The 11,411-nt window shown below is 35.5% G+C and overlaps 1 protein-coding gene across 10 annotated transcripts in view; it reads left to right on the top strand.

Annotated features, from left to right (window-relative positions):
- LOC102959688 (arylacetamide deacetylase-like 2) overlaps nucleotides 1–11,411 on the top strand; it is a 193,803-nt gene that overhangs the window by 147,844 nt on the left and 34,548 nt on the right. The gene's annotated exons all lie outside the window — the stretch shown is intronic.

Genomic DNA, 11,411 nt, shown 5'->3' with positions numbered 1-11,411 from the left:
CTCTTGGATACTTTTAAGTCAGTTTAGGTTCATGGGACAGTCAGATGTACTTACATCTGGAGTCTGATTCCCACTTGTAGCATCAACTGTAAAAATACAAGTGTCATAGGACCTGCCATGTACCGTAGTACAGATTACTGCTTTAAGAATGTTGCTTATTCAACTGTACATGACTATCATTTTTATTGTATTACTTAGTATTTCTGGACTGTGATATCACTCAAGAATGGGTTACTCACTGATCTTTACAGGGGTTGCAATGACATCTTATACCATTGATTATTCTAGCAAATAAACATGGTATATCTCTCCATTTATTTGGATATTCTTGGATTATTTTCATCAGTGTTTAATAGTTTTTAGTAGAGTTTCAGTATATATATCCTGAACACATTTTGTTAAATTTATACTGAAGTATTTAAGTTTTTGCTTCTAGTGTAATGACATTTTTTTCAGATTTGAATTCCAATTATTTACTGCTAACATATGGAAGATTGACTTTCATACATTGATTTTGTAGTCTTTGACCTTGCTAAGATTCACTTATTATTCTTGGGAGATTTAAAAAAATAGATTCTTGGCAATTTTATTTTTCCATTTTTAAATGTTTATTTTTGAGCACAAGAGAGAGAGATACTTAGCACTAGTGGGGGAGGGACAGAAAGAGGGGGAGACACAGAATTCAAAGCAGACTCCAGGCTTTGAACTGTCAGCACAGAGCCCAAGGCAGGGCTTAAACCCACAAACCGTGAGATCATGACCTGAGCCTAGGTTGGTGATTAACTGGCTGAGCCACCCAGGTGCCCCTTGGCAATTTTCTACATAGACAATAATGTGTGTAAATAGAGATGGTTTCACTTTCCTTTCCAATCTGATGCCTTTTATTTCTTTTTCTAGTCTTACTGCAATAACTAAGACTCCAAGTGCAAAGATGAATAGGAATTGTGAGACAGAACATCTTTGCCTTGTTCTCACTTTTAAAGGGGGGAAGTATTTGGTCTTTCACTGTTGAGTTAGCTGTACAGATTTTAGAGGTTTTTTGTTTTTTTTTTAACCAGATTAAGGAATTTCCCTTCAATTCCTTTACTGAGTGTTTTTATCATTAATCAATGTTAAATTTTGTCAAATGTATTTTCTGTACCTTATTTAGATAGTCATCCATTTTATTATTTATCATTTATTAATATAATGAATACATGGATTGATTTTCAAATGTTCAGCCTGGCTTGCCTTCTTGAAATGGATCTGTTTAGTCAAGATATATTATCTTTTCTGTATTGTTGAATTCTATATGGTAATACTTTGTTAGGAATTTTGGTATCTATGTCTCTGAGGGCTCTTGGTTTCTAGTTTACTTATTTCTGTAATAGTTTGCTATTAGGGTAATGTTGGCTGCATAAAATGAATTTGGAAGTGTTCCCTCCTTGTTAAGGGTTGAATTGTACCCCAACCCACCCACAACTCATACACTGAAGGCCTAATCTCTGGTATATCAGAGTATGACCTTATTTGGAGATAAAATCTTCACCAAGCTAAGGGTGCCTAGGTGGCCCAGTCTGTTGAGTTTCTGATTCTTGATTTTGGCTCAGATGATCTCACTGTTTGTGAGTTCGAGCCTGACATTGGGCTTTGTACTGACAGTATGGGAGCCTGCTTCGAATTCTGTGTCTCCCTCCCTCTCTGCCCCTCCCTGGCTCTCACATGCACTCTCTCAAAGATAAATGTTAAAAAAAAAATTTTTTTAAGTCTTCACAGGGTAGCCAAAATTTTTTTAGAATATTTTTTAATGTTTATTTTTTTTGTGAGAGAGAGAGAGAATGAACGTGTGAGACGGGGAGGGCAGAAAGAGAGGGAGACACAGAATCCAAAGCAGGCTCTAGAATCTGAGCTGTCTGCACAGAACTTGAATGCGAGGTTTGTACTCATGAACCATGAGATCATGACCTGAACCAAAGTTGGACGCTTAACCAACTAAGTCACCCAGGCACCTCCAGAGCTAGTCAAGTTAAAGTGTGGCTATTAGGGTGAGCCCTACTCCAGTATGACTGGTGACCTTATAAAAAAGGGATCTTTGGACATGGAGATATACGTACAGAAATAAGGTAATGTGAAGATATAAGACAACACTATGTAAACCTGAAGATGACCATCTGTAATCCAAAGAGAGAGGACCGGAGGAGATCCTTCTCTTCTAGCTCAAGAGGAAACAACCCTGCCAACATTGTGAACTTCTATCCTTCAATACTACAAGACAATTTCTGTTGTTGAAGCCACCTAGTTTGTGGTACATTTTAATGGCAGCCCTAGAAAGTAAATACATTCTTCTAGTGTGTGTGTGTGTATGTGTGTGTGTGTGTGTGTGTGTGTGTGTGTGTGTGTGTGTATACATATATACATACATACAGTGTAGCATTCTTTCATTTGATTTTAGGAATGAGGCAGGATTGCCTACCATAATCATTTGTATTCAATATTTTACTGGGAATTCTAGCTAGAATATGTAGTAAGTCAAGAAAATGAAATAAAAGAAATATAAATTAAGAAAGAACACTTTAAAATAATGTGATTATTACATAAAAATTCAAAGGAATCTTCTAGTGACATAACAATTTAAAGCCAATAATAAAAATCAGTTGCAGTTTCCTTACCAGGGCAAAAAGACTATCATTTAACAACTACAGAAAATTATAAAGTATCTGGAAACAAATCTAACAATGACAACAACAAATCTAACATTGAACTCTATGGGGAGAGTAATTTAATACTACTGACAGACGTTAAATAATCCTAAGTAGATGAAAAGATATGCCACGTTCATGGATTGGAAAACCTAATATCATAGAGTTGTCAGTGTAGCTCAACATAACTTATAATTTCAATGAAATTACAGGAAAGATTTCAATAACTATAATGCAACTTGACAATCTGGTTCCAAATTTAAATGGAAGACAAAAGTTTAAGACAGGGCAAGATAATGTTATGCACTTAAGAACAAGATTGGGAAATTTGCCTGAGATATTAAAACAAATGAAGCTATATTAGTGATATTGATTAGAGGTTAGACATAAACCCATGTAAAAGAGTTGAGAGTATAGAAGTATTGCCATGCATATATGAAATATGATGGTGTATAAATAACAGATAAGTGGCAAAAATATTTAATAAATAGTTCAGGGCTAATATGTCTATATTAAAATTATAAAATAGAAATTTATAAATTTATAAAAATTGAATATATAAAAATATAAAAAATACTTTAAAAATCGGACTCATAACTCACACTACATATAAAACCCATTTTTAGATGGATTAATATAAATTAGAGTCACACTTAAATAATTATAGAATATTTTTTAGGTCATCTAGTTGGATTTCTGAGAAAAGGCATAAAATAAAAATAAACAAGGAAAATATTAAAACTTTTTTTAAAGCGTAGTGAACCAAGTAATAAAACTAACCTTTCTTTTTTTTATTTTTTAAATTTTTTATTTTGTAAATGTTTCTTTTCTTTTTTTTTTTAATATGAAATTTATTGTCAAATTGGCTTCCATACAACACCCAGTGCTCATCCCAACAGGTGCCCTCTTCAATACCCCTCACCCACCCTCCCCTCCCTCCCACCCCCCATCAACCCTCAGTTTGTTCTCAGTATTTAAGTGTCTCTTATGTTTTGGCAAAACTAACCTTTCTTTTGCAAACATTGGAAAAACAACACTCAGTACTAAAAAAAAAAAACACTCTCCAAAAGCATCATAGAGTCAACGTGGTGTTGACAAATTTCAGGGCCAATGCCCAGGTAAAGAAGAAAACCAATAACAACCTGAAAGTTGCTCTTTTCCCCTAAAGCCGTCTGCTCTTTCTGCATGAGCTCATTCTAAGAGATTGGGAGGCTGAGCAGATCTTTTGCTTTGCTCATGGGTGTAAAACAGGCAAAAATTGAAGTCCATATTCTGTTAAGAAGGTGTGGTCCTGGTGAGCATCCCACAAGTTTGGAGGTAAATATAACCTATAATGGTTCTAATAGGTACTGCAACTCACATTCAATTTATTCTCAATCCCCATAACTGGATTAAGGTGATTGAGGAATTTATCAGAATGAAAGTGAAGAGGAACAGAACATAATCATGAGTCTCAAATTATTTCTAGTTTTTCAAGTACAGATACTCAAAGAGAAAAAATATCCCCAGACACAAAAGGAGGCAATGTCACGTGATAAAAATCTGAGGCAAACCCAGACCATAAAAACAGAGCCACAGGAATCCAGATAATCTCAGAGACAGCTGTAAAATGTTATATGCTCAGTTCAGGGATACAAAGGCATAATTCATAAAAATTGGCACTTAACTGGAAATTGTTTAAAAAGTAGAAATTCTAGAACTGCAAATAACATAAAACACAGAGATGGGTTTATTTGTGGTGAGAAATACATTTCAGCAGAAAATAAAAAGCTTGCATTTCTGGCCTGTATCATTGAGAAAATGTGATCTGTGCCTGCTGCATAAGCAAGTACAGCACCGTGTTATGGTACTGTACTGGAAATCTCTAATGATTTAGGAAGGGAACACACGAAGAGGTGGGAAATCCTTCTTATGAGGGTTTAAAAAGTCAGCATGGAGGTAGGTAGGTAAGGTTTGAGCTGAGAAATTAGATCCCACAGGAGGTGGGAGACAGATGTGACAAAACTCTAGTGGCCTTATGTGGTTGATGCCTTATGGTATGTTCAGTAGCTGAGGCCAGACACATACAATGTTCTCCTCTGATATTTGTATTTATCATGGAGAAAATTGGGTGAATATTACTTATTATAAACTTGTTTGAGATAGAGTACACTTGGGAACCCACGTCTGTCTCAGAAAAGCTCCCATATCTCCATGGGTATTTGTTTAACACAGTTTCTGTGTGATGAAAACATCACAGAGAATATGTAATAAGCATATTCTGCCCTGAATGGTTTTCATGTTGCTTCATTAACTCACAACACACAAACACAAAACAAAGCAAAAACCAAACTTAACTACATGCTCCAGGAAATTCTTGCCCTTCTCATTTTCCATGAGAAAAATTTTAAAACTTCTGTAAGTCATGCACGTGATCTTTTTTTCCCCTCACTTCCTAACAGTGGTATTTACAGGAACATGTGTCCTTGCCAGAATAAATAAAAGATCTTCACAGACATCAGGCCTGAATCTAAAGAATTACAAAATAGAAAAAAAGTTTTTGCATGTTGTCCATTGCTCCATTTCTGGATGCCTCTGTCTAGTTCCCCAGTTGCTGGTGCCCTGGCACTAGAAGAATCTCAATTGAGGGGCATATTTCAAAATAGCTTGTGTAGAATCCTAGAACAGAAAAGAGGCATTAAGAAGTAAGAAAATCTGAATTTCAGTTCAGAAGTATGAAGTTCAGTTAATTCTTTAATACTGGTTCACTGATTTTTTTTTAAACAAACATACTAACAGAAGTTGTTAGTAAAAGGGGTTACTGGGTGTGGGGTATATGAGAACTCTCTGTACTATTTTTGCAGTTTTTCTGTAAGTATAAAACACTGAAGAGAGGAGTTTTAAATAAAGGAGAAGAGTAATGGAGTAGGACCTTGGCAAATACCATCCCCTAATGATAAAACTGCAAAATTCACCAAAAACAGCCATAAACTGAAAGTGAAAAAAAATGACCTATCCAAGTGTTAGATTTCGGAAAGTCTCATTGTATCATTTCATTGAGTAACACAAGATGAAGTTTCGAGCCATTCACAGGGCAGTGCTGCTGACACCTCCTGGAAAATGGTCTAGCAGACGATGGGGTCAATTTTACTGCTTCTTCATTTTGCATGATGGATTTGTTCTCCCCTTAACTGAACACTGATGACCCGAGGGACATGCATCATTTCCAGACACACTCTAGGGTCTAACTGCAAAGTGGAACAAAATCTTTGCATATTCTGTCTGTCTGTCTGTCTGTCTGTCTGTCTCTGTGTGTGTGTGTGTGTGTGTGTGTGTGTGTGTGTGTGTGTTTGTGTGTTGATCTTTCTTTTTCTTTTTTTTAATATTTATTTTTGAAAGAGAGAGAGAGAACATGAGCAGGGCAGGGGCAGAGAGAGAGAGAGAGAGGGAGACACAGAATCTGAAGCAGGCTCCAGGCTCTGAGCTGTCAGCACAGAGCCCAACACGGTGCTCCAACCCACAAACTGTGAGATCATGACCTGAGCTAAAGTCGGACACTTAACCCACTGACCCACCTAGACACCCATCTTTCTTTCTTTTTAATACAATTTATTGTCAAGTAGGCTAACATACAATGTATACAGTGTGCTCTTGGTTTTGGGGGTAGATTCCCATGATTCATTGCTTATATACAACATTCTCTTGATCTGCACCCCAGCTCCCCAGCTGCTTGTGCTCTTAGACTGTTCTCTGCAGATCTGAGGTCCCTCACTGATTATCTACTAAGACCTGTGTATCATGAAGGGCCCCATGCTCCCAAGTTTATTTTAACTTTACAGTGTCAGCTGTAATGCATGATAATATTTCTAATAATGACAATAAATAAGAATCCCTGAGTACTTACTGAGTGCCAGACAAGCACATATAATAGTATTACAGTGATTCAGTCATCATTTCACATATATTTTACCATTTTTCTAAATAAAATGTATTTGGTTATTCTCTAAATTTCTTAGGGCTGAGATAAGAGTGTGACATAATGTTGTATAACTGCTGGGGAGTTTATTAGTTATAACACTAATTGCCGTTATAACTGCTGCCTAGCATATTTGTAGTTGGAATAACAAATTACCACAAACCCAGTGGCTTAAAACAACGTGAATTTGTCATCTTACAGTTCTGTAGATCAGAAGCCTGTAATGGGTCTCACTGGACTGAAATCGGTATTGGCACAGGTGTAGTCTTCCCTGAAGTCTCTAGGGGAGAATCTGTTTGCCTGCCTTTTCTACTTTCTAAAAGCTGTGTTCTTTGGCTTGTGGCCCCTTTTATCATCAAAGCCAACAATGGCCAGGTGAGGCTTTCTCACATTACATCCTTCTGACAGTGATTCTGCTGCCTCTGTCTTCCATCATTTAGAGACTCTTGTGATGATAATGGAACTGCTCAAATATTCCAGGATAATCTCCCTATTTTAGTTGAGCTTATTAGTAACCTTAATTCCCTCTTTCTGGGTAATATCACATGCTCGTAAGTTCCACGGATTCAGACATGGACATCCTGGGAGGGCCATTATTCTGTCTACCACGGTAGTTCATTCCAAATTCCAAATTTATTCCTAATTTGAGAGAATAAGCTCCAACCATTTGATGTCCAGGTTTTGAAAGTTTTCAGACACCCACACTTAATTTCTTTAACTATGTAAATTGGTCCTTTGATTTCTACATACCTACAGCTGTAATTTAGCCTCATAAAATTACTCTTTTCCTCTCTCTCTAATTGGTTTGGTGGTTCCAAGACAGAATGTTTGTTTATTGTAATCTCTATTTCATTTCTCGTCTCAGCCCTTCTTATCACTGGCTTCTCCTAGTGTTTGTTCCAAATGATAATGCAGGTGGTGGATTTAATATGTTCCATTTCTTAGTCCCTTTAGACATTAGTGATTTAGCCATTTTTAAATTCACTTGAAAATATTAAGCACATACAATAAGCAAAGTAACATTTAGGAGTTACAAGAAAAGAGAAATCTTACAATGCCTTCCATCAATGTGTTTACTGCCCATTTGGAAAGACACACAAATAAAACATAGTGAAAGTGTTATGATTCCATAAATTACATGAGTGACAGGTAGCCAGAATTGTAAAAAAAATTATGAATACTATTATTAATAGTGCTTGTGTTATTCTCAGAAGAGTTCTGGTTTAAATAATAAATTATATTGCCTAAGACAATCTACACGCCAAACAACAATATATGACTATGTCTCCTTTCCATTCTTGCAATGAATCATTTCTAAAGATTTTGTTCTTTACCAATGTGACAGGCGATACATGGTTTTTATTACAAGTTTAATTCTTTCACATATTTTAAAGCCAGTTTCATGTTTGAATTTTCCCATTCCTTTTGTCAAGTTTTAAAAATGGATTTTGATCTTTTCCCGCTGATTGTTGGTAATTCAATATGTAACACAGAAGTTAGAGTGTTGTTGATGATGTAAGTAGCATCATATTTTTGCTTTGTTTTCACTAGTTTTTAAAAATAGTACTTAAAAATTGTGCTTATGTGTATGTATTTATGTTAGGTTCAGCTGTGATTGACAGGAAATCTATAGTCTGTCATCATGAGGCAAATTTCTTTTTTAAAGTTTTTATTTTAATTCCAGTTAGTTAATATACAGTGTTGTATTAGTTTCAGATATACAATGTAGTGATTCAACAATTCCATACATTATTTGGTGCTCATACGTTAAGTGCACTCCTTAATCGCCATCACCTATTTAACCCATTCCCCCCCCCCCCCACTTCCCCTCTGGTAACCATCAGTTTTTTTTTCTCTGTAGTTAACAATCTGTTTCGCAGTTTGTCTCTCTCTTTTTCCCTTTGTTCCTTTGTTTTGTTTCTTAAATTTCACATATAAGTGAAATCATATAGTGTTTGTTTTTCTCTGACTGACTTATTTGGCTTCGTATTATACTTTCTAGCCTGCAAATGGCAAGATTTCATTTTTTTATGGCTGAATAATATTCCATTGTATATATATACCACATCTTTATCCTTCATCACTTGATGGACACTGGGCTGTTTCATAACTTGGCTATTGTAAATAATACTGGTATAAATATAGGAGTGTATGAATCTCTTTAGATAGTATTTTTGTATTCTTTGGGTAAATATCTGGTAGTGGAATTGTTGGATCGTGGGGTAGTTTTATTTTTAACTTTCTGAGGAACCTCCATAGAGTCTTCAGAGTGGCTGCACCAGTTTGCATTCCCACCCACAGTGTAAGAAGTTACCTCCTCGCCAATGCCTGTGGTTTCCTGTGTTGTTAATTTCAGTCATTCTGACCAGTGTGAGGTAGTATCTTATCATAGTTTTGATTTGTATTTCCCTGATAATGAATGATAGCGAGAACGTTTTCATGTGTGTGTTGGCCATCTGTATGTCTTCTTTGGAAAAATGTTTATTCATGTCTTCTGCCCATTTCTTAAATGGATTATTTGTTTTTTAGGTGTTCAGTTTGGTAAGTCCTTTATACATTTTGGATACTAACCCTTTATCAGATTTGCAAATATTTTCTCCCATTCCATAGGTTGCCTTTTAGTTTTGTTGACTGTTTCCTTTGCTGTGCAGAAGGTTTTTAATCTTGATGATGTCCCAATAGCTTATTTTTGCTTTTGTTTAGTTTGCCTCGGGGGACTGAAAGAGAAAAAAAGTTGCCATGGCTGATGTCAAAGAGGTTAGTGCCTGCCTTCTCTCCAGTATTTTTATGGTTTTAGGTCTCACATTTAGGTCTTTAATCCATTTTGAGTTTATTTTTGTGGCTGGTATAAGAAAATGGTTCAATTTTGTTCTTCTGCATGTTGCTCTCCAGTTTTCCCAACACCATTTGTTGAAGACACTGTCCTTTTCCCATTGGATAGTCTTTTTTGCTTTGTTGACGATTAATTGACCATATAACTGTATGTTTATTCTGGGTTTTCTATCCTGTCCCATTGATCTATGTGTCTGTTTTTGTGCCAGTACCATATTGTTTTGATAACATAGCTTTGTAATATAGCTTGAAGTCTGGAATTGTGATGCTTCCAGCTTTGCTCTTTTTTTCAAGGTTGCTTTGGTTGTGGTTCCATTTTAATTTTAGGATTGTTCTAGTTCTGTTAAAAGTGCTATTGGTATTTTGATAAGGATTTGCATTAAATCTGTAGATTATTTTGGGTAGAATAGACATTTTAACATTATTTCTTATTCTAATCCATGCCTTTGCATTTCTTCCATCAGTGTTTTATAATTTTCAGAGCATAGGTCTTTCACCTCTTTGGTTATGTTTATTCCTAGGTACCTTTTTATTTTAGGTACAGTTGTAAATGGGATTATTTTCTTAGTGTCTTTTTCTGCTGTTTCATTATGGATGTATTCTAATGCAGCAGATTTGTGTACATTGATTTTATATTTTGTGGCTTTACTGAATTTATATATCAGTTCTAGCAATATTTTGGTGGAGTCTTTCGGGTTTTCTATATATAGTATCATGTCATCTGCAAATAGTAAAAGTTAGACTTCTTCCTTACCAATTTGGATGCTTTTTATTTCTTTTTGTTGTCTAATTGCTGTATCTAAGACTTTGAGTGCCATGTTGAATAGAAGTGGTGAGAGTGGACATGCTTGCCTTGTTTCTGACCTTAGGGGAAAAGTTCTCAGTTTTTTCCAATAGAGGATGATATTAACTATGGGTTTTTCACAAATGGCCTTTTTTAGATTAAACTATGTTCCCTCTAAACCTATTTAGTTGAGGGTCTTTATCATGAATGGGTGTTGTATTTTGTCAAATACCTTTTTTGTTTCTTATGAAATGATCATATGGTTCTTATTCTTTGTCTTCTTGATATTATGGATCATCTTGATTGATTTGAGAATATTGAACCACTTTTGCAATCCAGGAATAAATCTTACTTGATTGTGGTGAATGATTTTTTTAAATGTATTTTTGGATTCAGTTTGTTAATATTTTATTGAGTATTTTTGCATCTATTTTTATTGGGGATGTTGGTCTGTAGTTTTCTTTTTGAGTGGTGTCTTTATCTGGTTTTGGTATCAAGATAATCCTGGCCTCACAGAATGAGTTTATATTTTCTATATTTTGGAGTGGTTTGAGAAGAACAGGTATTAGCTCTTCTTTAAATGTTTGGTAGAATTCACCTGTGAAGCCATCTGGTCCTGGATTTTTGTTTGTTGGGAGCTTTTTGATTATTGGTTCAATTTCTTTGCTGGTTATCAGGAACCAATTTCTTAATCACAGAATTTCTAGCCCTACATGATACTTGCAATGACACATTTTAGGAATTTGAGGAAGAGAAGCTCTTAAACAGAAGGCTAACAATTACTGCCTAACATGATGTAGGGAAGTGGTGGTTGATCAAGTTTGCTAACTATGAATTTATATCAAATCTGTAGATTTTTGTGTATCAAAGATGGAGATCTTTTTCCATATTCAGGTCTTTGAAACTTTGCAAGGAATGAAGTAGTCAATTTGTGTTACCAAGACACAACTTGGTAACACAATATCTTTATGGTAAGAGCTTGAAGAGCCAACAGAACCTGGCAAAAGGGTGGTTCAGATCTTTATGATCCATAGTGCGCTGCTGAGTGCCTGGAGCTAATTACAAACCATCTGTGTGGTGCTGGCTTGAGTTCAGTTCTCAGGTCTAAGAGTGGCAGAAACCATTCTTGTTTCTAAGAGTTTTACATACTAACTTTGGTCAC

The sequence above is a fragment of the Panthera tigris genome, chromosome C2 (genome assembly GCF_018350195.1).
Source record: "Panthera tigris isolate Pti1 chromosome C2, P.tigris_Pti1_mat1.1, whole genome shotgun sequence".
In the NCBI taxonomy this organism is placed as follows: domain Eukaryota; kingdom Metazoa; phylum Chordata; class Mammalia; order Carnivora; family Felidae; genus Panthera; species Panthera tigris.
Note: the sequence above shows the minus strand (reverse complement) of the source record. Positions and strands in the feature narration are given on the sequence as shown.